Source organism: Desmodus rotundus, chromosome 12, assembly GCF_022682495.2.
Source record: "Desmodus rotundus isolate HL8 chromosome 12, HLdesRot8A.1, whole genome shotgun sequence".
NCBI lineage: Eukaryota > Metazoa > Chordata > Mammalia > Chiroptera > Phyllostomidae > Desmodus > Desmodus rotundus.
The window spans coordinates 56,073,908-56,101,026 of NC_071398.1; the positions used below are offsets into that span (position 1 = coordinate 56,073,908).

The 27,119-nt window shown below is 46.9% G+C and overlaps 1 long non-coding RNA gene across 2 annotated transcripts; it reads right to left on the reverse strand.

The window, feature by feature from the left end:
• Positions 1 to 16,869: 16,869 nt before the first annotated feature.
• On the reverse strand, positions 16,870 to 26,146 carry LOC123480701 (uncharacterized). 2 transcript variants are annotated; one of them, XR_006656790.2, is made up of 6 exons: positions 25,816 to 26,146; positions 21,062 to 21,219; positions 20,452 to 20,760; positions 20,038 to 20,113; positions 18,904 to 19,030; positions 16,870 to 18,334 (listed from the first exon to the last, which is right to left on the reverse strand). It is a non-coding gene; the product is annotated as an uncharacterized lncRNA (long non-coding RNA). The 2 variants fall into 2 exon arrangements; XR_006656791.2 differs by having other exon boundaries at positions 16,870 to 18,483.
• Positions 26,147 to 27,119: the final 973 nt, after the last annotated feature.

The following is a 27,119-nucleotide window of genomic DNA, read 5'->3' on the forward strand; positions in this document are numbered from 1 at the left end:
AGCAGGTAGCCCTCCAGCCCGTATGTTGGACTGGCCTTCCTGGAAATGGAAACCCTTGGCTCCCTCCTGAACCACCCGAGAAGCACTTTATTATCTTTCTAGACCAGGGTCTGACCCAGCCTGAGACCCCCAGCATCCCCTTGGAGAACACTGGCCCCTCCTGTCTACGTCCAGCCTCATCGAGCGGGCAGCTGCGTGCTTCACTACAGTCGCACTCGTTACACGGTGTTAGACTCAGGAAATCAGTTGCTGATTAAGAATAAATATTGTCTCACAGCTGTTAGGAAGTTTCAAACACTTTCAACTGATTGCAGAAAGAAAATGGGTCTGATCTGTTCTGCTCTGCAAAGTGTCAGTAGAGAGAGCCGGTTAAGCGGGCACATCTGATACTTCTCTTCTGCACAAATTCCAGGGTAGACTGGAAACCAGAGTGACGTGAATAGGAATTCAGATTTCAGGAGAGTAGACAGGGTTGGTCGCTGCCCAGGGTGCCCGAGCCGGTCGTGGGCTTCTGGGGCCACATTCATGGGAAGAGGGCGGGCTCTCCAGTCACCGGGGACACTGTTCTAGCACACGGCTCTGCACACACGCTTGTTCATTGACCTTAGGATCAAACATGCAGGGCCCACATACACTTCTATCCGTCTTCCTGACAGCGACTGGCCTATTTGTCAGCAGCTGGAGCAGGTGGGCGGAGGTGAGCAGGGGGCCACACACCGCGTTCTGAAATATGAACTATGATTAAAATACCTTTAACCCTGTTCACTAACACCACTTGCCGGCTCAACTGTCTCCATTTCAGCCCCTCCTGAACATTCACCAAATCACCGCCACTCGAAAGAAAGGAAAGATAATCCTTCTCCGAATAAAGTCACTGAGACAGGGAAATAAAAGCCCGATCTCCAGCTCCAAGGAGGAGCGTGGGTTTTACGTTTCTGCTGGCGTGTTGCGAAACTCCCCTCAGAATGCTGCAGCTGCCACCCACCGTGCCAAAGTGCGCGGCGGCCTGAACACGCTCCGGCCCGAGGAACAACCACAGGCCAGCGGCCGTGCTCACCCCAAGAGCATATGCACCCTCATGAACAGAAAAAATCTTTGGTCTCTTAAAAAATAGGTATTTATATTTTTTCTAGAAGAAACCAGTATACATGCATTCCTTCCTTGGTCAGAGGAGAGGCCTGCTCACCTGGGAAAGAGAGCCCACGCCTCCACATGCCTGGGGCTTGCTTCGATTCTGACTGCCAACGTCATTGTCACAAACGCCAAGCCTCCTTGTGCACAGACCCTGGGTGGTGCGAGGAGTCTATTGGGGCCACAGTTCCTGTCTCAGAAGAACTTTCAGAGGCCAGGAGAGGAAAGGGGGTCACCTCTGTTTCCCCTCCTTTTGATAATTCCCTTCTCCCTCGTGTCTAACTAAGTCTAATTGCAGTGTAGTTTCCAGGAGTCTCCGATGGCTCAGGATCTCAAAACCTGAGGATTAAAGGAGAAAATTATTCTCTAATCACTGCAAATTAAATTAAACTCATTCCAGCGTAATTCAATTAACCTCTTCCCTGTTCAAGACACTCCTTGATGAATGATTCCGTTACAATATATTTTGCAAGCTTTCTTCACAAAGGTTTACTCTTATTGCTTTCTAACAAGGTAAAAATTATTAACCTCATTCTGAATACCATAGGAAATCAGAGGCTCAGAGAATGTCAGTAAGCTTGCATAAGACCCAGGAGCTAATAACACAAAGTGATTCTGAGCCCACTGTTCTTGTTGCCGTAAATATGTCCCGGTACAGGAAAGACTAGTTCTGGGGCAAAGGCTTATTAGTTCGTTTGGCAGCTGTAACAAAATGCCATTAGCCGAGTGGCTTATAAATAACAGGAATTTATTTCTCACAGTTCTGGAGATTGAGAAGTCCAAGATCAAGTCGCTGATAGGTTCAGTGCCTGGTGAGAACCCAATTTCTGGTTCATTTCTGATCTGCAGCACCTTCTAGCTGTAACCTCACATGGGGGAGGGGCCAGGGATCTCCCTGGGGTCTCAGGTATAAGGGCACGAATCCCATGGATGAGGGCCCCATCCTCACGACCTAATCACTCCTGAAAGTTCCGCCTCCTCTAATGCTACCACCTTGGGGGGCGAGGAAACATAATGGGGGGCACATCATAAACGTTCAGTTCTTCGTAGGCAAGATCTGTGGATTAAATGAGATACTTGATCCTCAAACTGAAGGTGAAAGTTACCTGGATTCCTACAACGTAGCTGGGCACACTTAGAAGTTGCCTACGTAGAAAAGTCACTACGCGAGTGAGCCACCTCCATCTCTATTTTCAACCAGACGTTAACACTATGCCATTTCTTGGCAAAGTATGACTTTATAAAGCGTGACATCATTTGTCCTTTCTGTATGCCACAGCTATGACAGCAGACAGAGCCGTGCGTTGGGACTGTGAACGTGAGCTGTACTGAAATGAAAAAAGCCATGTCCCAAGAGCTGCTGTCAGGCCCTGGGGCAGTCGTGGAACCCGGGAAAATGCTCCATTTTCCCGCAGACCCGACCTGCTGTGACGCTGGAAAGCAGTGCTCCCGGTGCCCTCGCTTCTCCGCAAAGACCCGCAGTCGCCCTGCTTCCCGAGGGGCCATTCATCAGCACCCGACTAGCGATGCGTTCACCAGCGTCACCACCATCTTTTAACCACTGAAAACAAGAACTTTTTTATTTGCATTTAGACTCATGGCAAAAAAAAAAAAAAATCACTCCTTACTCCTAAAATAGCTTAGCAACTTCATATGGGCTGTGAGTCTACCATAAATAGCCAATAAATTAAAATTTTCCGTGATCAAGTCCTCACCACAGGAGGCCTCCCCATCCCTGGCCGTGTGGTCTGACACAGCACGGGGGTGATTCCGGCTCTGCTGTTACCAGACATGGTACCTCGGACGAGTCACTTTGCCTGCCTGGTGCCAAAGGTCCTCCCCTTTAGGGTTCATCCTCCTGTCATCAGTGGGGGCGCGGGGTGGGGGAGACAACACTGGTAAAGCACTGAAAACTATTTGTGGAGCATTGTTAATACTTTTTGCTTTCCTTTTGTACCTGTTAGTCTGTAGTTGCTGAGACTAGTTGTTAGTTAACAAGTAGACTAGCGAACAGCTACAACCCCCACCAGCACACAAAGGCGACCTCTGATGTTTCTCAGAGTTTTCATTCTGACGCATTTAGAAAGAGGCCTTCTTTCCCTGAGTTCCTCAACCGCCGGGCCTCCACATTTCTAGTGAGCCACGGGCCCAGCATACTGGGGAGCCTAGGAAAGGCCCCCTGTGCCCGCCTCCACCCACCACCCTCCTTGGTCCACACAGGCTGGGTATTATGTGCCCGAGAGAGAAGACGGCAAGAAGCCCCATCAGGGCCTGCCCACTCCGTCACAGTTCCCTGGGGAAGGTTCTGGAATTGGGGCTCCTGGTCTGACACGCACTCTGTTCCCAGATCTACGACCACAGTTCCTTGTCCGTGTGCACAAAATGCCGTCACAACAAATAAAACCAGCAAGCGGCTCCTGGCTGCCGGGTCCACCTAAGGGACACAGGGTCCGACATAGTAATAAAACTCTGGTTGATGGGCTTGTCAAAGGATCGTTTATTTTCATTCTCGGCACATAAAAGAAGGAGCTGATGAAACTATGAAGCATGCCAACATGTACATTAAAATAAAATCTTCTCCATCAAATAGTTTGACCTTCAAAGCAAAGCTAAGGCCAGGTATCAAAATTAAGCTGCTGAAAAGAATCTCGAGATGTCAAATAGTCAATGTGAGAGACTTGAAGTGATTCAATAAAATAAAATGCCCATATTTTATTTACCAAGTGAAAATGGATGGATGACTGACAAGCCACCTAATAAGTTAAGCCTAACACATGAAGAGGCAACTCAGTCTACCTTGAGTTATAAACGACGCAGAACGCAAAACCACAGTTAGTCCTAGGAAGCCCACGGGGGAGAGTTCAGCCGATTTCTTGGCGTGTTAGAAACATCTTCTTGGTGATGCGTAAGTGAAGAGCAGAAGAAGGTAAGCCCATAGCTTATAATAGTTGTGAGAGCAGGAAAGAGAAAGGAAAACATAAGTTGCTTATCATATGTGGATTTGAGCTTGAGAGGCTCAAAAAAATTGTGAGTGGGTAATCAACAGACTTGGGAGAAGAATGGCAGAATTACAGAAGGACCAACCAGAGATAAGAAAGGGAATTAGAACTCGGTCATTCACAGCACTCACTGATTGTGCACGCGTGAGCACCTCACATCGTAGGGAACTCGGCACCGACACAGCGGTCTCTTCTATATCGGGACAACTGGCTGTTGGAAAGTTCTGCCGTTTACCTTGAACCCAAGTCAATTATCACTGTTCCGAGTTTTATTCCCAGGGTTGTGGAAAGTCCTTTTTCATACAGAGATCTTTCAAACAGCTCAGCCTCTGCCTCGTTTTCCCTTATCACACGTTCTTCCTCCCCCTGACCACGACGCATTTGAGTCTGCTCCCAGAACTCAGTGGAACAAAATGTTAGCCCCGGTGATTGGTAAGCAATGAGACAAAGCAAGTTAAAATGTCTATTTGGTTAAAAAGGAGAGGTAGGCACTCCTTTCTTGCTTCCATTCATCCATTCAGACATTTACATGTATCCTGGTTTGCATCCGAGTTCCCAGTCCTGGAAACAAGTGAGAGAGTGATTCTCGTCAACGGTGAGACCAGCCGAAGTTCTACTCACCCAGCCCCACAACAGACTGAACACCCAAGTCCAACATCTCTGGAGTCTGAGAGCAGTGAAGTCAAACTGCCTGCCCGAGTTCTTCCCAAGCGGGAGCCACCTCAGCCCGGATATGTTTCCTTCTTCCCAGAATGCCTCTCTGAGGCCCAGGACCTGTGAAACCCTTATACTTCTGCAGACTGAGCCTCGGATTTCAGGGTCTGTCTGAGTTTTTCACAAATGGCCTAACAGTACACAGCAGACTTGTTGAATATAAGGATATGAGAAAATACATGTTACACTGACCTTCTACTAACATTCTCGGTTCATTTTCCATAGTCAGCTACCTGAGATAGTCCTGCCAAAATTTTATTTCTCCACTGGAATGCCAGGTACACATTGCCAGTATACTGTTCATGGAAGCTGGTTATGACTCAGAGGCAAGGTTAAGGGTCAAGTTCAAAGACCCAGTATTTTTCATGTAACATGATTAAAGTTGAATGAGATTTGCCCCAGCAATGGAGAGATGAAAGGATTCCAGATCCCACAGAAAATGACTGAACAATAACCCCAATGGAGTTGGGAACTTAGCTCATACCTGGGTCCTTCCAGACTAATTTCTGGTTCTGTGGCAGAGGACCCAGACACTTGCCTCCAAGCCCACAAGGTAGGCCACGTTCTTCTCTCTCAGATGCTGCATGTTCATGCTGCATTGTATTCACTGTTCTTGTTACATCACTGTTCTATGAAGCATCATAACTGGAAGTCAAAGCACAGGTGCGAACGCCAAGTGTATGGATGGTATCAAAAGCTAAAGCCGGTCTAGATTATGGAAATAAGCACCAGCTCCGTGAACCAGCTTTCTCTGTGCATTGGAAGGGAGGAGGGGCAGTGTCTTTCAGGACAAGGCAGCAGGTGCTACATGCACAAGAAGGGAAGGTCCTCCCAGGCTCAAGAGGGGATGGGGGTTGGGGGGGCTTCCCAGAAAATGCAGCCCTTTCCTTGAGCGCATGAAGGAAAAGGAAGGTCTAGGTAAACGGCAGGGAGACAACAAGGCATTTCGGGTGGCGGGAGGCGTGTGCCCACAACATGCAGGCCTCTCCACTGAACAGTCAGCCCCGCTGGACTGGAGAGAAGGACTCAGTGAGAGGTAAGGACTGAAGGCAGACAGGTGGGAGGCCAGAGGGCAAGGTCTCTAAAGGCTTAATTGACTATGTTTGTTAGGGACAGAAGAGTGTCCCAGAGGAAGAGTATTTTTATCACTGGCACAATTTAGAGCGGCCGGTGCACAGTGGTTATGATGAGTGGACTGGTGTCCGTTGGTCTTGCTCTTGTTTTAAACTCTCTACAGACAATGCATCTCCTGTTTGCTGCACCCAGGACCTGACAGCTCCGTGTTGCGCATGGTGCTCCGGTGGGTTAGACTAAAGTCACAGAAACGTCCTTGTGAAATGGGATGATCACGCTTGGCGTGATTCGTTCTCTCTCTCTCTCTCTCTCTCTCTCTCTCTCTTTCTCTCTCTCTCTCTCTCTCCCCCCCCCTTACAACTTTCCAGGCATTGGCTAACCCTTTCACATTCACTAGCTCTCTCAATCCCAAAACAACCCCATAACTATTATAGGACCATTATTATCCCACTTTACAAATGAGGAAATGAGACCTGCCCAATTTCACATGCAAATGAGCCGAACTCAAGTACCCTTGGTACTAAAGTGCACGTCCTTAACAGTTTCCTTATTTTAACTGGCATTGATAATTAGTAGGTTTGCAACTATTTACTACATAACTGTGTGTTTTAAACTGGCTTTGCTCATGATTTTTCTCACACGTTCTCTGCTGCCACCATCTGGCCTCTTGCAAAAATTTCAACCTTTTCTCATTATTTTCAGATTCATCAGAGTTCTGCATTCCCTTGGAAAGAGGGCTGAAATTGTTTGTGAACTGGATTTATTCTACTTAAAAATTCCTAACCTTATCAATACACTCTTCCTTCCTTGTCTGCACTGTGTTAGGGTCATAAAGAGATTAAAGTGGAAATGAACGAATGAGACCATTCCGCCAGCAGGTCACAAATTGCCATTATGAAAATGGGAAGATAAAATGGTAATATGTGGAGCTGTATTGGTTCGCAGTCTCTGAGCCACTCCGATAAAACGGTTACTTTTACTGGATACCAACCCTTGTATAATAGCTAATTAAGGTTTCAGAGTGATTATTTGTGGGTGCTCATTATTCATAACATCACTAAGGTTAATATAGATCGTTCATTCTCCCTGATAAGAGAGTAGCATTCAGGATGAATATTCTATCTTCAAGTAGAGCGGTAGAGAGCATGATGTTTAAGAATCAGGTTCTTAAATCCGACACACCTGAACTTGATCTCCAAGTGTACTGTTGACTCTGGGCACATATAAGAATTTCCTAAGTTTTCTCTGAGCCTGTTTCCAAAATCTGTAAATGCAGGTCAAAATCACAGTACCATTGTCGGGGGTTGAGAGAATTTAATTAACTCATGTTGGGAAAATATTTGTCAAATTTATAGCACATGAGTTTTTCAAGAAATATTATTATCATGATTATTTCTAATTTCAGTGGCCTTCAACAGACAAAATTAGAAATGGATCAACACCAGAGATCTTAACCAGAAAATAAAGAAGCAAGCGTTGGATTTTGATTTGCTGGCGTAGAATTACAAAACTGGGAGCCAGAAAAGACCACCCAGTCCAGGAATCAGCAGGCGAGAGCCCACAGGACAAATAAATCCACTGTTCCTGTAAATAACGATTTCCAGGAACGCAGTTCTGCCCACGCAGTTATGGACCGTCTGTGGCTCTTTGGGGCTGCGTGACCTGCGACAACTAAAATACTTTATAGAAAGAGGTTGCTGACCCTTAATCTAGTCTAACCCCCATCAGTGTCTGGAGGAGAAAATTAAATACAATCATATAATCCAAAAATCGCTCAGAAATTTCCCAAAGAATCATCTTTCCCGGTTTACAGGAAACTTGCGTGTAGGCAGACTGTTCGCTGATAGAAACACAACCTGCTTCCTTCGCTTGTCTCGCTTCTGTGACAGGACCCCAGTCCCCGGCCCCCACAGAGCGCGGGGTTCTATCCCGCCTCGCACCGTGAAAACGCAAGAAACTCCCACGCGGACCAGAAATGCCTGCGGTTACAAAGGCAGCAGACGCCCTTGCCGAAAGCTGCATTTTATATAATGTAAAGGCAGCACCTCCCAACTTTGGCACAAAGCAAGGGTGACAAATTGCTGTATAAACTGCGCCCCCTGGAGACTGAAGAGCAGAATGACCCCCGAAGCAATCATCTGTTGAACGAGGGAGTACATCAGAATTTAGAGGACCTGCCAGGTATTTTAACCCCAAGTCCTCTTCCTTGTAATGAACATCCACAGCACTATTCTCATGCCAGCCGCTCAGAATAGCAGTTCTGCACAGGGAGCTCGTCATTGCAGTAACCACGGAAACACAGTTTGTAAGTTATTTACTTTTTTTCAAAAAGTGTGATGTCAGGGCGCAGTCCACCCTCACTTCTGACACCAATGGCAAGTTCAGGTCCCCAAGACCACCCTTAGGTGCAATCACAGACTAGAAAGACTCACAGCATTCACTAGAAGCTCTCACATTCACGATCCCAGTTCAGGATATAGAGGAAGGTTTCAAGACACAAAGTAAAATCAACCAAGAGAAGAGGCACGTAGGGTAAAGTACAGCAGAGTTTCACACTCAGAGCGGCAGGCTGGTCTTGCCCCGTGAGTCCGTTTCCCAGCAACAAAGTGGGGTGACCACGCAGAGTGCTGCCCACCAGGGAGGCTCCCTCAAGCCAGGGTGTCCTCAAGCCTCAGGCTCCACGGTGGGCTACCCATGCGGCTGACCTCTGCTTCCCGAAACTCTGGAAGTCAAGCTGATACCATGTGACTCAAAGCTCCTACCATAAATAACACAGTTACACGACCTGATGTGGCCCAAACCCCGGTCATCCGGTGCCACTCCTATCAGGCATGGCATTGCAAGGGCTTAGAGATTACCTCCCAGGAGCTGAGGGCAGCAGGCATGCCTCTCTTTGGCAAGGTTAAATCATTTGCTACACAGAGAAATTAAGGAAAATCCAAGGTGTTTTTCGAGAACATATTTTCTGGCGCTGGATACCTAGAAGCCCAGTTACAGCTACGGGGCCAGAATGTGAACATCATTTTCCGGGCGCGTTGTTACTTCAGAAAATATGATTTCCAAAGGAAATAGAGCTGATTTAGAAGGCAGCCAAGAACTACAGCCTAAGCACAGAGTAGCATCCAGCTACACAGAAACCAACATGCAATCACAGCTATTCCGTGGGTCCAAATTAGAGAATCTAAATAAGGAGGTAGAGAGTTCAGAGTGTCCTTCATCTGGGGTCCAGTCCAAAAACTAGCCTCTGGAATCAGGCCTCCCCTCCATGGTCGTCTCCAACCCATTCTACATCTCCCTTCCACCAGCCTTCCCTCCATGCTGTTCTGACCCCTTCTCTCCATTCCTTTGACTGCCCAGGAAGCAACATGTGGTTTGTCCATCTGAAACTCCAAGCTGTGCTCCATTCTGACCATTTACAAATGTGCTGAAATCTCACAGGCTTACATCTTGTCCCAGTTATTTCAATTAGCAGGTCTTTGGGTTGAAAGCAATCTCAAGTTAATTCCAATTAATTTGGGCAAAAGGTTTGGACACAGACAGGGAGGAGGAACGCTAGGTGACTTCCATTGCACAAACCACCCAGTGTGAGTCACTTCGTTACAGCAGCTCTAGCAAACTAATACACAGACCGCAGCAGGACTTCCTGTCATTTTAGGCTCATGTTTTATAGGCGCCCCATCCGATTGGTCGAAGTCCAGTACCATTCGCTAAAAGAAGTTTCTCTTTTGCTTGTGCCATTTCAGTCTTACATTTCATTGTCATGCAGCAGCCTACACCCGCCGGGGATTCTGTTCACATCACTGATGTTATTGTGTGTGGCAGGAAAATACAGTTCCTGTGAAAATCTAGACTAATTAGCCACGTGTCAGGAAGAAGGATCTTAACTTCAAATATTGTTCTTTACAGACCCAAACCTCTATTAGGGTCTTTTACTAGATTCCAATTTTATGGAGAAACACTCTGTCTTTTTATTCATTTGGACCACCTATTCTTTGATTTTTTAACCTATCAATCATGGTGATTTGGACTCCTTACCTAGTATATTATAAATATACATATTACCTCTAGGTCCTTCTTTATTTTTTGTTTTATCTCTTGATTATTAGTCACTTTTCCTGCTTATTTGCACGTCCAATCCCTGTTTATTACATGCTGGACATTATAAACGATACATCGCAGATACTCCCCAGTATGTAATCTTCTAAAGAGTGCTTTTATCTAGCAGGCAATGAAACCACTGGAGGGTCAGCCTGAGCCCACTGCTGCTGGATTTTGGTCTTTGCTAGGGTGGGTCCGTTCACTTTCGCCCTTCCTCCTAGCACCCAGCCCTCACTCCTCGCATGCTTCTGCCTCGCTCCTATCTTCTAGGATGAGACATTTCAACAACTAGCTCAAGGTAGTCACTAGCTGGACCCAAACGTTCATGTCTCCCCAGGGCTGCAAAACCTCTGAAATTTCTAATTTTGTATTTCAGCCTCCCTGCGTTTTTCCTCTGCTCCCTCTCCGGCGGTCTCACTCTGTGAATGTGCTGTTTTATGAGTCAGCTGAAGGCCCAATTTAAATTTTCATGCAGAATTTGGGGGCCCCTCTGCAGCTCCCTCCTCTCTAATACCCTTCCCTTCACATCCTGGTCACCATGGCAACTCCAAGTACCAGTCCCTGTCTTCTCTGACGGCAAAAAAGGCTGTTTTCTGCCTGGGCTCGCGTCCCTCAGACGGCGGTTTGGAAACTGCACTGGGGAGAAATCGGGGAAACGTGGAATGGGGTTCAGGAGCTTCCCTTAGCTCAGAGATCTCAGCCCCGCATTGACTACTGCCCGTTTCCTATCAGTAACTACTTTATATATTTTTCCATATTTATATACATTTTGGTGGAAGGGGAATTAACTAGCAAGCTAGTTAACTATGGCCAAAATCTAAAGTCTCAACACAATGTTCTGGCCTCATGATCTATTTCTTTGCTTTTCTACATCCCCTTTTCCTCTCATATCTTACAACTATTGATATAACACAATAAAAGCATGTTTTCAGTGGATAATTTCACAAATAGCTGTAATCCTACTGGAGGAGGAAGTGCCATCTCTCACCCTGGAGCAGGAAACCTCTGAGACAGTGCAGGCTGGATTCCAATAGGTGAACACATCCGTGTCTAGAGCTCTCACCCTCTGGGGGACGCTGTGGAAGAAGTGATATGTATTCTAAACAGCTTCCACAATTGCTAATTACTTAAAGGCAACCTTGCAGAAAGGCAGAACTGGGCAAGGGGTGGAGACAAACCCTGCAAACAACCCTTGGGGGAGGCACAAAGCAGGCTTCTTAGGTTGAGTCACAAGTGCAGGCTGGCAGAACTCAGCTGCTCGGACTTTTCTGTCCCATGAAGAGGCACACTTTGGCCGGCACAGCCACACGCACCTTCCGTGTGTTCCAGGAAAAAGACTCTGCTTATTGACACGGTGCTGTTGTGGAAATTACGCATAACCTTTTCCATAATTACAGACCACACTCCCTGGGTGTAAAGCAGCAGTTTTCATGGCTCCGTGGCAGAAGGCTCTGAAGCTGCAGGCTCCGAGTCCTGCCTGGGCTCAGCTCCCTGCCTTTCTCGTTCGCCCAGAGCAGATGTGCGGTGATGGGCCACCTGTGCTGCGGCCCAGGCTCTGGGAAGAAGGAAACCTGGAGCCAGTCCCCTCCCTCACTTGCTGCAAGCCATTCAGTCCCATGTCAGGCATTTTATCCCCTCTCTGCTGACATCACAGGTGTGTTATTTAAAGACTGAATAATGTGTTAGATGCCCCCAGGTGCTGTGAAGCAGGAAACTAGATATATATAGGATGTTTACTTTGCCAAACGGCAGGAAGATGCCAAGCCACCTGCTAAGGTCATCTGGGACCTGAAGCCAACTGCCTTGAGACAAACGGTGCAACAGCCCCACTCCCCACCCCAATCTTTAGCGTGGTCCACTTAACATCCCCCCTAAGAGCACCTGCGTCTTTAGGTCTCTCAGCCTTGCTCACGTCTCTGCTCCACCAGCAAGATCTCCGCCTTTTCCTCTTCACCTTCACTTTTCTGTCCTGCCTCTCCTGCTCACTCCATCCTTACTCCCTCCAGGGAGACAAGAGCTAGTGTTCAGGCTCCCGTTTCATTAACAGAGCAGCTGCTGCTGTCAGTATTTACAGGGTACCAGGAACTCAGCTGAATGCTTTACGTGACTGACTTTACCTGATCCTTCCAGCACTGACCAAGTGAGTTGCATGAAGACAGGTTAATGGAACACGAGCAAAGCACAGAGAGGTAAAACTTTCTCAGACCACAGAGCTGGAAATGAAGCCCAGGCCTGTCTCAGGGCCAGGCTGATGTGACTACCCACGAAAATGCGTTGCCACTGCTACTAACCGTCCACAGAGACTCCCGTCTCCCTGATACAGCAAGTCCTGCCAGTCCGAGCCTAGGTCCCCTCCAGGGTGTAGTTGGACATCTTTAATATTGCCCTGGTTACTGTTTGTTTCATACTGCTGTTTCGTTTTAGATGAATGTGTTTTTGTTTCTTTCCCTCAGAGTATGATAAGCCTATTAAAGCCACAGAACGGCTCGAAATGCCCCCACATTCTGCAAACACAGACAAATACTGCTGTGACTTTACAGTCACGAGTGTGTGTTTTTGTTTCCCCTTATCACCTCGCGTCTTTTTCTGTCCAGCGATCTAGCCCCGCTGGTTAGTTGTTGCTGTTTGTCAGGAGTGCGGACGTAGGGGTCGGTGACCGGGCACGAGGTGGGGCAGGCAGCCAAGGTGCAATTAGAGGCAAAGTACCTGTGCCCGGGGCAGCGGGTTGGGATTTTAAAGTTGATAAGAGCTCTCAGAACTTAACGAAGCACTCCTTTGTTGTAATGTACAGAATGTTTGCCAAAAATATTAGTATCAGACAGTATGCTCTATCGGAATGAGTCATACTTCCAAATCAGCTACTAGGGGTTGCTAATGTCTTCTTTGTACAGAATATTTTTCAATTTGCCATAACACAAAGATAGAATCAAGCATAAAATAAATTAACATGGTATTCTACATTTCAAGAGTACTGAACACCAGGTCTATTTATGCAGAACGATGTGGTAGATTAAGAAAACTATTTAGAAAATTCAGGAGGAAAGGCACTCTAGTCAAACTTAGAAAATAAAGGAGCCCTGGCTGGTGTGGTTCAATGGATTGAGTGCGGGCCTGCAAACCTAAAGGTCACCGGTTCCATCCCCAGTCAGGCACATGCCTGGGTTGCAGGCCAGGTCCCCAGTAGGGGGTGTGCGAGAGGTAACAACACATTGATAGTTCTTTCCCTCTCTTTCTCCCTCCCTCCCCTCTCTAAAAATAAATAAATAAAATATTTTTTAAAAAAAGAAAGTAAAGGGGAAATCTTTAGAGCTTGAACAAAGTAGGTCGCTCCTTGAGAGGCAAGAGCAAATTATATAAATAAGTACTTATTGACGAAATGAGGTAAAACCTGATACAGAGAGGTAATAATTGGCCCCCAGGAGACCGCGACCCCACAGGGACTCCTGTCCCAACTGCAGTGCAGTTTTTCTCAAACGCAAGAGGAGCAAAGGTCCCTCACGGTGGTTTCCCAGTGCGTATGAGATTACTCCAGGGCTCATTCTTCTCATTCCAACCTACTTGGCTAAGAATGCACAAGCTCTTATTTGGCACCACAGGGACGGGACAGGGAAGGAAATCAATTAGAGAGCCAGGCATCTCACTGGGCAGTGCCTTTGCTGAGGAGCCCACCCTGCTCCTCAGTGACCACCGCCTGGAGTGGAGGACTGAGGCCCCTCGGTGACACAGGCACCAGCAATGTGGGGTCACTGCACACTGTCCACTGTTTGGGGGTGCAGGAGCGTGAGAGGAATCCTTCCCTTGTTTACGAGTTTCTGTCCCCGTGAGCAGACCAAGATAACACCGTCTACTTTCCTTCCCAAGTCTCCGTGATGACTCATGGAAAAGGCTCGTCCAGCAGCCAGGGGGCTAAATGTTCTGAATAATAGATGAATTCTTTAAAGCCCCCAGACACATTCGCCTGCATATAACTACTATGTGGAGTCTCAGTGGCCCTCCCTGACGCCCTAGGGCGCCTGTGGGACCTCCAGGCAGCGTGGCCACAGGCGGCCACCAGCTGCAGGCCTCTCTGAGCCATAGGTTTTCCAGCCACGGGATCGCACCCGTCAACTGAGTTTCATGCAAGTGGCTCCAGGCACAGCGTCAAATAAGTGATGTTCAGATTTCAGCTCTGCCTTTCATTAGCCTTGTGACCTTGACCAAACCAGGCATCTCTCTGGACCTCAGCACCTTTCTCTATAAAGGGAAAATAATACCTGCCTGCACTTATCCACGGGCTGTGGTGAGGCTCAGGTGGAAAAGAAGGCGAGGATGCTGAGTGCACGGCCTCTGCGGCAGTTTCCTGTAGGCCCGCCCGCCCTACCAGCCAGCACTAACTGCAGCCGAGGTCTCCCTTCGTTTCCTTCCAGGCTTTTCCTGGACTGTGCGCACATGTGTTTATGTATATGTTCAAATTTACTCTTTAAAGTGTACTTTCAAAGTGAAATACAATTCTTGCATATATTATGACATATGTGCCCCTAGGTTAATAAACATTCTTGTAGAACATGGTCAATAATAGCTTAATATAAGCCCATCATACATCACATATATATATAGAAGTATCATTCATATATATTAAAGTATGATATATACCTACACGCATTTTCATGTTATTAAAAATTATTTCCCAACATGGTTAATGTGTTTGCATTAAAAATACGGAGGTTAACAATTCTACCCTAGGCGTGAACTATTATTTATTTGATCATTTGCTATTTTGAACTCATTAAGACCATTCACTTCCAGGCTTTTTGTTGGTTTGTTTTGTTGTTTCTGCTGTTCACATAACTGGGTTTATTTGCTACCATAAACGAGACCATCGTAAGCATCTCTGTGCAAACATCTCTCTGTGACTCGCTAAGTCCGTGGAGGAGATTTCTAGAACTGGAACCCCTGGGTCAAAGTGCAGACTCCCCCAAGGCCCTGGCCAACCATCGTCTTGTTGGATTCTGTCCCTGAAGACTGGGTTGTTTAGACAGTGTCAGAGGGGGTCGCTGTTCATGGCAGCCTTGTCACCAATGCTTGCTTTAATCACTAGCAAATTCACAGGCAAAATAAAAAAAAAGAACTCTTAATTGTTCGTTTCATGACTACGACCAAAGTTCAAGATTGGGCATATTTATTGATTTCAGTTGCCTCTGCCATGAATTATGTCTTCCTATCCTTGCTCCATTTTCAACATTTTCTTTATTGATTCGTAAGCATTATTTGCACGTTAAGAAATTGATTTCTCAGTTGTCATCACTTATAAAATTGTCCACATCTGTCCCTTTGTGAGTCCATTTGCTCTTGCTAGCACTTCATAGTGAGGCAGGCTTCGCTGCCAAAGAGCCCATGCTGTCACTCACATGAACACACACGGATGCACACACACACATGTGTGACACGGCTGGGGTGGGGAAATGGGTCGTTCCTTCACCCTCCCCTCCCTGCACAGCAGACTGGGGTTCCTCCTCGGACAGCTCCCCGACCCACCAACACCACCACTATGCTTCATATTGTACAGGCTCAAGATTTTAGGGGCCTTTCTCCCCCATGTCCGAGTACTTGTCCAAATTTGTAGATTCCTCATTTTCATGGATCCTTGACTTTGCTTTTCTCCAGCACCCCACTGCCAGCACCTCGCTCTAAACCTGTCAGCTCCTCTTTCCACATCACTAGGCATCACGTCCTTCGACCGCTCTCGCTCGGGACGACCTTCCTGAGACACAGGCTCTGACCTTATTCTGCTGCGCAGCTGCTTAAGGACCTGAAGACCCTTTGAAACAAATCCAACCAACTCAATGTGATGGCTACGGACTGAATTCTGCAACCCCCCCCCCAAAAAAATGCATATGTTGAAGCCCTAACCCCCAATGTGAAGTTATTTGGTGATGGAGTTTTTCCAGGTCATTAGGTTTGGATGAGGCCCTAAGAATGGGGCCCTCCTGATGGGATTAGGGCCCTGATAAGAAGCAACACCTGAGAGTTTGCTCTCTCTCACTCTCTCTCTCTCTCTCTCTCTCTTTCTCTCTCTCTCCAATATGAGGACAGAGCAGGAAGGCACCATCTGCGAGCCAGGAAGAACGTTCTCACCAGAATCCAACCAAGCTGGCGCCCTGATCTTGGACTTCCAGTCTCCAGAACTTGGATAAAGCACATTTTTGTTGTTTAAGTCACCCAGTGACTGTTGAGGCAAACTGAACAGACTAACATAATAACCTTCGGGATCCTGCTTCAAGTGGTCTTCCCTGAGCGAGTCCAGCAGTCCCGACTCCCACGAGGGATATTCGGATCTAGTGAGGCCTGCAGCCTCCCACACACGTGCTGGAATGAAACGGTCTCTGCTTAAAGGGTTTGTTTACATGGTTTCCGACATAATTGGCTGCGATAGAATTATTGTTGTTTACACACATTTTCCAGGGATGTTCTTGCTGAAGCGCTCTGCACGGCTGAGCCACCGTAACAGGTATCGCTTGCATGGTCTGCCCCAATGCTAAGAGAAGTGTGCTTGTATCCAAATTCCAGATACCTTAGCTTTTATTCTGAAAGTCTATGGCTGTACCACCCTGAACGTACCCGATCTCATCTGAAAGCAATATTAAGAAGAGATTTGATCACCGATATTCATGCATTTAACAAATATTATTGTTCACCTATTAGAAGCCAAGCCCTAAACTAGGTGCTATTAAAACAACAGTCAAAACAGTTTCTGCCGTCCCAGAACCCGGAGGTGGGTTGCCTCCCTCTCTCTCCCTCTCTTTCTCTCACTCTCTTTTCTTCCCCCTCTCCCTACCCTCTCTCTCCCCACTACCTGAAGGAAAGATCCCCCAGCTGAAAGTTTCCTTATTCAAATACAGAGGAGAATATTGAAGAGACATCTCTTTACTGTGCTTTACCAAGAAGATCCTACAAGTCTATGGACCTGCTGAGAAACTCCCAGCAGGAAGCCCCGCCATGAGGCTGTGAAGGCTTTGTACGTCTGAGGGTTTCCTCCCTGTAGACCTTTGAAAATGACCAGGACAGGCAGAACAGTGGGGATCTAAGAAACTGAGCTTTGTCCTGTGTTTTGGAGGATAATTTTTCCTCTTTCTAAAGTTAAAACCTGTGCCCTGCCAAAGATGTTCATTTACAGAAAATAGGTGGGGGTTTTTTCTGCATAGGTCAGGGCACTACGTTGATTTAATGATATCGATGATGCAGCAGATCTGGGCTGGTCCAGGGAGGAGCAGATGTCTTATTTCTGTTTCTCGTTATTCATTATATTTCCATTTATAAATGGTGTGGCACTGTGAGTTTGACATCCCGCTCACAGCGGCAGGCATGGATGGAACTGTAGTCCTCCCTGAGGTTTTCAGAGATTTAGGTGTTGTAGAAAGAAACCTTTCACCCTTCCCAGATGAGTGTCTTTTACTCCATTCCCATTGTCAGTGCCTTAGTCCAGCCTCCATCTCTTCTGGCCCAGATTATCCTAAACGTGTTTTAACTGGTGATGATGGAGAGAGATCTGATCAGCACCCCGGGGGTGAAGTAGGGAGGGGCCTAGGGGGAGTTTGCCAAGGCAACAGTAAACAGTCTAAGATGGGATTGGCTGAGAAGCTGAAGGCCTGCAGAGCCCATGGAATTATGGGCCAGAAGGTTTGCAATAAAAGACAAGCTCTCAGCCTGGCAGGCACGGGCCTTCTCTGGCTCTCCTCTTCCGCAAGGATGCCTGGGTGATCATGGCAGCTGCCTGTGTCTGCCAATGGAAGGTATTTTGGATCGAGAAACTAGTTTTAAATTCAAATCTATGGAATTTCTTTGTGGAGTCAATGTCAGCCCAGGCGTGTAACCGGGCTTTACTTCCTTCTGTACGAATGCTTTTGCATGTGTCACGTGTCCTCTGACGTCACGGGACGGCATTCTATGCATGCTGATGACCTAACCTTCTACTCAGCCGATTCCTATCCAAAGACTGAAGGCTAAACTATGTGAGGTCTGCGGACCACAGAGCACAGTGCCAAGTAGACCCTCGGTCCCTGAAACAGGCTTTTCTTTCATTCATAGCTAACGCAGGGCACGTCGTCCAGACCCTCACGGTCCTTCAGCAGCCGAGGGCCCACACTTGGGAGCCCCCCTCACACTGATGTGCATCTCGCCCGTCTTCGTGGCGGTCACCACCCTTGTCATCCAGCCTTAGGTCCCCCATGTGGGAGAGGCTTTGCTACACAGCAGCCCTGTCATTTTAAAATCGCAGATCTGGTAGAAAGTACACGGATGTCCCAGGCCTCCTGGTACCACGGGATGAAGGGTGACCAAACCTGTGTGGGAGGAGAAAGGCACGCTGGAGAGTGCTTTCCCCCTGGGCTCTGCACCCCAGCCAACAGGGGAAGAACAGAGAGGGAGATCGTGTTTCTAAAGACCAGCATCCTAGGCAGCTTCATCGAGGCCCTTGCATCATTTTTCTTCTCTAAAATAGAAATAACAAAAGTTTCTCATTCCTAGATGTTCTGTTCAGAGCCATTCGGATATTTTCAATATACTGTACCTTAAAATACACGAGTATATTTATTGCAACAAAATAATAGCTATAAATTATTGAATGCTTGCTGAGTGTTGTATCCTTTATTAAATTCTGTCTCATCCTCAATACAACCCTATGAGTGGCTATTATTATTATTATCCGTATTGTACAGGTTAGAAAATTAAGGCATAAAGAGGACACACAGCTAGTAAATACTGGAGTCCTGATTTTTACCAAAATTCCTTATCACTACACAGCACTGCCTCTCCATGATTTTCATTAGGAGCTTCCCCGCATCACCAGCCCCAATGCCGGCCCCACCTCCAACCTGTTAGCACGGCCCGAGAAGCAGACAGAGTTACTCACTTGGTCACGCAGAAGCAGCTGGAGGAAGCTATGTGGCACGCTGGTTAGGAATCGGACTGCGAGCTTCGTGTCACTCCTAAGGGGGCCTGGACAATTGACTGGGCCTTCTGGCATTGTGTTTCCTCATCTGTAAAACGGATGTGATAATAACAATGTTGTCTGCAGGGTTATTGTAAGCAGTCAATGAGATAAGCCCCATAAGCTCTCAGTGGCCCTCATTGATATCGGTCCCTCGTATTCACACAGGAAGACTGTGTCTTTTTAGGCTTTGTATGCTCTGACCTTACTTAATGCCTGGCTGACGGCAGGTACTCGGTAATTGTTCGATACATCCGTGAATGGAAGGTAGGCTGTGGCTTGTTATCAAAGGAGTAGAACCCTACACCAGGACCAGATTTTGCAATGAATGTGAAGTTAAAGAGATGACCAAGGTCAGCTACTCGGTAACCCAAAGGAGAGATAGTAGATGCAGGCAGGGTGAACATGACCCCTGGGGCTAAGAGCAAAATCAAGGTCAAGCTGGCAGGAGCTTAAGGAAGGTCGCAGGGCATGGGGAGGTAGGGCGTGCCTGCTCCACATCCTCAAAACTGACTTGTCTGCCCTTCCTTCCACAAACAAACATTTGCTGGGTGCTTTCTGTGTATCCAGAACTGTGAGAGGCTCTGAGGCTACAATAAATAAGACCATTACAAATACTTATTTGTCATATTTTCTTGTCAAGTTCATTGTCTTATCATGCTTATTTAACCAGCAAAGAAGGTTGCTTCTAAAGTAGTTAGAGGGGATTTCTCCTGCCTTAATGTTTGTGTTTATGTATTCGTGAGACAAATCGCCTTTTGCAGAATTTGCTCCCACCAAAAAGATAAAGTGTCTTCCTAAGTCAGGGACTCACCTCACTCCCTCTGAAAAGACAGAACGGGGACAGGGACAGCCAGGGTGAGCAGGGAAAGGGTCTGAGAAGAGACATGTTCAGGGAGATGTAGGCTGTGAGCTCCCTCCCACTGGGCCAGGGCGGGGTTGAGGGTTCTGACATCACCTCTTTTCTCTCCCACCAGGGACTTCAATGACACCGCTTGAAAAACTCAGTTTTCCCTTTCCACTGATGGGCACAGAAGACCAAAACCTGACTCGCACCTGCACCAGCCAAAGGGACCCACGGCAGGCTCCTCAGTGGGTGGCCCTGCCGGGATCAAGCTATCCTCCCGAAGTTCTGTTGGGACAAGGGTCATGTGAACATTTCTGGTGGATGGGGTGCGAGTCCCTCCGTGGAACAAGCAGGTATAGCATCAGAGCGGGCCCTGCAAGGCAGAGAGTCCCAAGAAAAGCAGTGAGAAGACACTTGACTCCTGGGGACAGTGAAAAGGAACCGCCAGGGACCCTGCAAGAACACAGACATGGCTCTGACAGGGTCAACAAACCGAAAAGTGAGAGGTCCCAGGGATGAGAGTCCCGGAAGAACCCACAAGACCACCCAACCAGACTGAAAACTGTCTTAGAAACGTACCCCGCCCGGAGAGCCAATTGATGACCTTCCCTATCCCCACTTACCTTTCTCACCACATCGGGATCAGAGACAAGTGCAAAACCAGCATGAGAGGCTTGCCCGGGAGGAGGGAGCATGAGGCAGAAAAAGACAAGAACCAACCACGTCACACCTGTCATTCAATCAGCGAGAGGCCCGAGTTGGGAAAGGGAAAAACAGCTGATACGGAATCAAGTTCAGTTTGTAGAAACATCTGGGTTTGTGTCTTAAAAGAGATGGTAGGATATGCTAATGCCTGAGTGTGAACAGGAACGCTGGGAAGTCCTGACTCGGGCCCAGGAGATAATTACTCTCATGGAAGATCTGAAATAGGACTGAGGGGGACAATAACAAAGTTACATTTTTATTATATGTCATGAGGCACGTTTTTCCACAAAATCCTGAACCTCATGATTAATCTGCCTCAATCTCTCTCTCCCCCTCCTCTCTCTCTTCCCTTCCTCTTCCTCCCTCTCTCCTCTCTCCTGTCTGCATGTCTATTCCTCTGTCTCTTTATCATTTAAAGAGATTGAAAATAATTGTATTAGAACATACCAAGACAGGTAAATAACGTTCTCAGCACAAGCACATGGCCCCCGTTAGTCAGCGTTCCATTGCAGAGGGCAGAACTCTCACCTGCAGCACGGAGTCAGGAGACAGCCTTGCGCGTGAGTGAGAGCCCGGTGAGTAAAAGCTGTCACTGCTTTAAACGTCGCCTCTGGGCTCTGCCGAGAGACAGGTCTCCCCGAGCATCCGTCCCTTTTTCCTTTCCCATGTTGATCTGCCCACACTCCCTACAAAGAAACACATGGCATCACACATCCGCTGGCGGTTCATACTTCTTGTTTACTGATACCAAGCCTCTTCCCAATCATTAAAAATAATAAGTCACACTTGCACATTCCAAACTCTGAAGAAAATTAAATATTTGCAAACTTCCACATGGCAGATAAAGAACAGTTCATTGAGACGGGCCCTATAAGAATGATTCTTTATACATCTATTTGCAAACCCTACCAGAAACTTGGCCTGAACATTAGAGCACTAATTCATCGGACCATTCATGTTCTCACTGCGTTTGACTTCCTCAGATCCACGCAAGAGTGAAACACGGCGAGATTGACAAGAGCTGCTAGTTAAACGAGGTTTCCTCTGGAGGCTAAACTTTCGGCGCTGCCCATTGCGATCCCTTGGAAGACATAGTATCGTGGAGCGGAAACTGTTTCCCTCTTTCTTCTGCCCTTACCTACTTCAAAGTCAAATGGTGAAATGTGCTCAACTTTCTAGCCATCCAATGTTACCAGAAAATCCTAAATTTTCTGGATTCTTATGAAAACATAGACCCACAAAATCAAACACCCAAATACAAATGAATAATTGTATGAATCTTCGCGGTCTCCCAAGTACTTCCTCCATTCATCAACCCTGCCACACTGCCCGGTCCCCCTGAGTGAGGCTTTCTCATCCCTCATTTATGGATCTGGAAACTGAAACACAAGGTCAACCAACTAACGAGGGCTGGGTTGTACTCCACTCTTAGACTGCTGAACCCAAACTCCTTGTGCGTTTCAGTATTTCATGCTTCCTCGGCCTGTTTAAAGAAAATGCTTCCTGAGCCCTGGTTGGTGTGGCTCAGTTGGATTGAGTGCAGGCCTGCAAACCAAAGGGTCACTGGTTCGATTCCCAGTCAGGGCACATGTCTGGGTTGCGGGCTAGGTCCCAGTAGGAGGCACACAAGAGGCAACCACACATTGACATTTCTTCCCCTCTCTTTCTCCTTCCCTTCCCCCCTCTCTAAAAATAAATAAATAAAATCTTTTTTAAAAAAATAATACTTCCTGCTCTTTCCCGAAAGTTGGTCACCTGTAAGTAAGCAGAACAATTCAACAGCCAGGACACCTGAGGAGGACGGAGGCCCTGGTCCCTCACTCACAGTCCCTGGGTGGCCAGGAGAGGCAGCCAATACTCTCTTGGGCTTTCTGTTTCCTCATGTGCAACAGGCATTCTCCCTCCTTCCAGGGAGGGCAGCGAGCACGGGAAGGCAGCCGATGAAGGTGGAGAGGGGTGGCTTGTGGCGACTAAACTTGAAAGGCAGGAGAACCGACTAAACAAATAGTTTTCTAAAGGGCATTTATATTTTTTAAGTATATTACCAAGTGATTTTCCAATTACATAAAATGAGGTTCATGGATATTATCTTCCTGGCAAGAACAATTATGTAGGAAAAAACAACAGAATCCAAATTAATTCTCAATATTGTGTTCATATGGTTTTGCACCACGTCGGCCTCAGCAGCGTGATCAGATGGATACCACTAGAGCAGCCGGTGGTTTTCGTGGAAGTCAGAGCCGTATTATAATTTGGACTTCACTACAACGATCATTTCGGGCTCTAATTACTTTTTGGCATGGGGTAGTTTTGCATTTCCTCAGCATACTAACGAGCCTGGTGATATACAAAGTTGCGGGGGGTGGACCATTGTAACACTCCACGCTCCAGAAAAAGGCCACCCAACTCTGGCCATCTTTCAAAATCACAGGAGGGCAGGTTTGAACAGTGATTTCCTCTCTTTGGGGATAATGTCTCGCTCCTAGAATTCCTTCCACATACAAAGTAAAAGTCACTTTTAAATCTGCCACAACCCCTGGGGCACGCCTCGTCTTCCAGGCCGCCTCTGAGCCACGAGAACGATGGCTGTCCTCGAGCCCCCAGGCCCTCGGTCCCCAGCCGGGGAAGCCACAGGCAAAAGTCTGCCGCAGAAAGAGAATCGAGCTCGGCAAGGGCATACCAGCTCTTTCTCTCTGTTGGCAAAAGAAAAAGGTATTCTCCTCACAAATATTTTAAAATTGTGCCTACGGCGCAGCCAGCTCTATGCCCTCAGCTCTCTTTCCCTAAAAGACTTTAAACATAATACTCAGGGCGCTTTGAATAAACTGAGAGCAAGGCCAAGGTGCGGTCGCTGTCCACAGGTCCGGAGTCTCCGCAGGAGTGAGTTAGGAGCCCCCCAAAGGCAAAGGCGGTAACAGGACACCTGCTCAGACCCATCACATGCACACATGCAAACACACGTGTGTGTACACACGTGCACACCTACAGCCAATGCAGCACACTTTTATTTATTTTTGAATTTTGAAATTTTATGTAAGATTTGCTTTGGAGAAAGGATTGCACTGTCAAGGAAAAGAATTGATTCCAGTTCAATCCCCTTATTTCATGAACGAGAAAACTAAGAGAGAGTGGAGAGAGTGAATGTCATTGCCAAGGCTGCAGAAACAGTAAGTGAGCAAGCAAGGACCGAACCGGGGCCTGGAACCTCACCCGGGCTTCTGCTCAGTGCTCCGTTCTTTCTCTTCATGCCAACCAGCCAAAGGTCTCCCGAATGTGCCCACTTCTGTGACCCACATTGCCTAACCAAAACAAGGGAAAGGGACTATCCCACTATTAATTGCACCGATTACGTAGGCTGAGTCAATCAATAGAACGGAAGTCTCTTGTCTCGCACATTTTTTGAAATCCTCCCAAACCCCTAGCAGAGTCTTCCTTTCCGTCTTCATTCCGATCAGAGTTTCGAATGTCCAGAAGGGGCCTCATCGAGATGAGCAGCCCCTGTACCTCTGCCCAGGCGATGAGGTTAGGGATCAAAGGATGACCCGCACCCAGAGCCAGAACAGATTCTTAAACTTTAACAGATTCTTAAAGTTTCATGAGTAAGTTTCTGGAAAGTAAGCTTTTGAGGAGGTGGGATGGGAAGATTACATGACTAAGGCTTAGGAAAACAAAATTATATTCTTAGTTCATCAGTATTGTCTGCAGATACATTTTCTGCTTGTGGAAAAGACAAGAACCCGCAGAAGTAAGCCCTGCACTCGGGGCTCAGGGTTACTTTTTTTCTGGTGACTTCTGCTTCTTTTAACAAAGAGTAGAAATTCTGAAAGCTTTGCAGGGCAGAGGAGCAAACCTTCCGCAGTGAAACACCCCATATTGAGGGTTTTGACCCCAAAGGCCTGAGCCCTAAGAGTAAAGATAAGCCAGAAATAGTTCAACCTTTGCTGGGGCCAAAACACAGCTTCATATCACCTAACGTCTATAATTAGAATGAGATGATCTGGGATTGCTAGTGTTCCTAGGCTCTTGCCAAATTAAAAAAAAAAAAACACCTACAATTAATAAGACCTGGGATAACTATCATATGCTTCAAATTAACTTCATAGCGTTTCATTACACACTGTTTAGTGAAATCAAAAGTCACCAGACAATGTAATTAAAAACCAAGGGGATTAAGAGGACAGATTAGAGCCGGAGGTCAGATAATGAAGGTTTTACATAGACGTAAGCCTTCATTAATATGTCCAAAAAGACAAAAAACAACCTGAAGAATTTTGACCAAGAAACGGAAACTTTAAAGCAAACAGAAACTCAACACACAAAAATAATACAATTGATAATAAAAATTCAATGGATGAGACTAAAATTGATTATACAAAAATGAGGACAGAATTGAAGAGCCAGAAGCAGAACTGGAATACCACCATCGTGTGAAGCCCAGAGAGAGAACAGTAGGGAAAATACTGGAGAGGGGGAGAGGGGGAGCTAAGTTAGCTCCGACTACTTGGAACTGAAGCCCCAGGAGAACAAAAAGTAAATGGGGCAGAAAGGAGCCCCACAGCAGCCAAGAAAGTCTCCGGCTTCAGCAGTACCTTCTGTGACAATCACACTAGAAGAAACTAAAATGACGGGGTTCTCGGTCATACCCCAAAATTGCATAACTAGCCTAACATTTGCCAAAATTCAGAAGCAAACCATGAAAGTTACTCTCCTTAGGAAACAATTAACTAAAATAAATGAGTATTGAAGTACATGATAGTTATATTGTTTTACTGTTTAGTGTTTTAATATGTTTTATATTTTTTGCCTTAGTGCTTTTGAATAAGATGCTTATTAGCCTTCCAAAATCCAAAGCAAACAGTATCCTACAATTGCGTTAGGTAAGCTTTTAAATGCAACTTAACTTCCAAGAAACAAGACTCAGCAAATATGTGGTATACTCCTCAAACACTCTTATCAGCCTCTCTGTGAACAAGAGGTCATTGAACTCCTGGGCATTTTTGTCTAGTGACATGGCCCTGAGTCATCAATTAGGAATAAAGCAAATCTCTGGGGGAAATTTAAGTGGTAAAATATATTCAAATTTCACAAAGATTCTCTCCCAAAAGCTTTTGATAAAAATTTTGCAATTCCCAAGCATTAAAGAAAGATGTCTCTTATAGAAGCCAGTTAACCGGAGGCTCACTTGGACTCAGCCTTGTAACACATCAAATAAAACTGATTGGACTGGTGACTAGCAGCTCAGGCTCCTGAGGGTCAAGGAAACCTGATCATAATTTGCTTACCTCCCCTAACAACGAACATCTCTGGTGTCCTGCATGGCTCCGAAGTCACCTGAAAGGACTCATTCACTTCTAAAAGGTGAGTCATTTACTGCCCACCCCCCCAGTCGAATGAGGTCAATATTGGTAAAACTTTTCCAATACTGTCTTCGTCGTGTTCGCTCCCTGGCTGACTGAGAGGAAGACAGATCTAGCTGATACACGGTGCTCCCAGATCATCGCGGGGTATCCAGCTCGGGGAATCGTGCTCACAGCAACCACACACGAGGAAGATGTCTTCCCAACTCCAGCACGCTGCCGAAAGCCCCAGGATGCCACAACAAGGCTAGGTTTCCCTGACAACAGTAACACGGGGTCCCTTTAGGCCACGTGGCACAGCCACAGCTGTGAAGAGAGTGAAATTTAATGCTGAAATAATTATAGAGGCAACTCCGCGATAACAATGATTTAGAAAATTATTCTCTTTCAGACGCTGAAATATTTCTTGGAGGCCCATCGGAGATCAAAGGAAAGAGAAAGCAGAATCCGGACAAAGGAAAAACAAAGAGCAACGCTCGCCGCAGAGCCCGGTCCATGTCAGGGCCAGCAGAGAGGAGGCGCAGCAGTGGCGCTGACTTCCAACCAAGGCTCAGAAGTCAGAACAAAAGGTAGGCCCAGGAAGCCAAGAGCCCAGTTCAGATTCTTTCCCACACCAGCCCGAAACTGCCAGGTGAGTGAGGATATGGGACGATCTGTCTCCTTTCCAAAAGGAGAGCTGACTGGGAGCCTTGGCCTGTGGAAGAACGAAGACAATGTGAGTCACTAGGTCGCTCTGTCGCCGCCAATCAAGGGGCCGTGTCTAGCCCTCAGACGTGGACCGCACGATGTTTTCAGTGTCAGTTCTGTGGTTTTGGGTGGAGCAGAATCTCTCCTCTGGTGCAGAGCTTTCTCAGTTGACAAAGGTAATCTGGCCAAGATAAAAGTAGACAAAGCAGGCGATGAGAGGCAGTATTGGCTGGACTTCGCTGAACGGACTCACTATACCGAGTACTTGGTGCGTGCTTCCTGAATGAAGGTGGGAAAGATGGAGAAATTACTCCCACGTCAGGTAATCACACACAGGCCATTAGCAGAGGTCACCAAGGCCTACCTGTCCCCATGGAAGGGGTACCTCTCTGCAGCTTCCTCCATCAGTGAACCTCCACTCCCAACTCGAGTACTTTCAGGAAAGAGAACTGACAAAGTCTCCAGATGGCCAATTCTTTTTCTGCTTCTTCTTTTAATTTGGATAAGGAACACAGTCATGGGGATACATGTTTTTCATTATA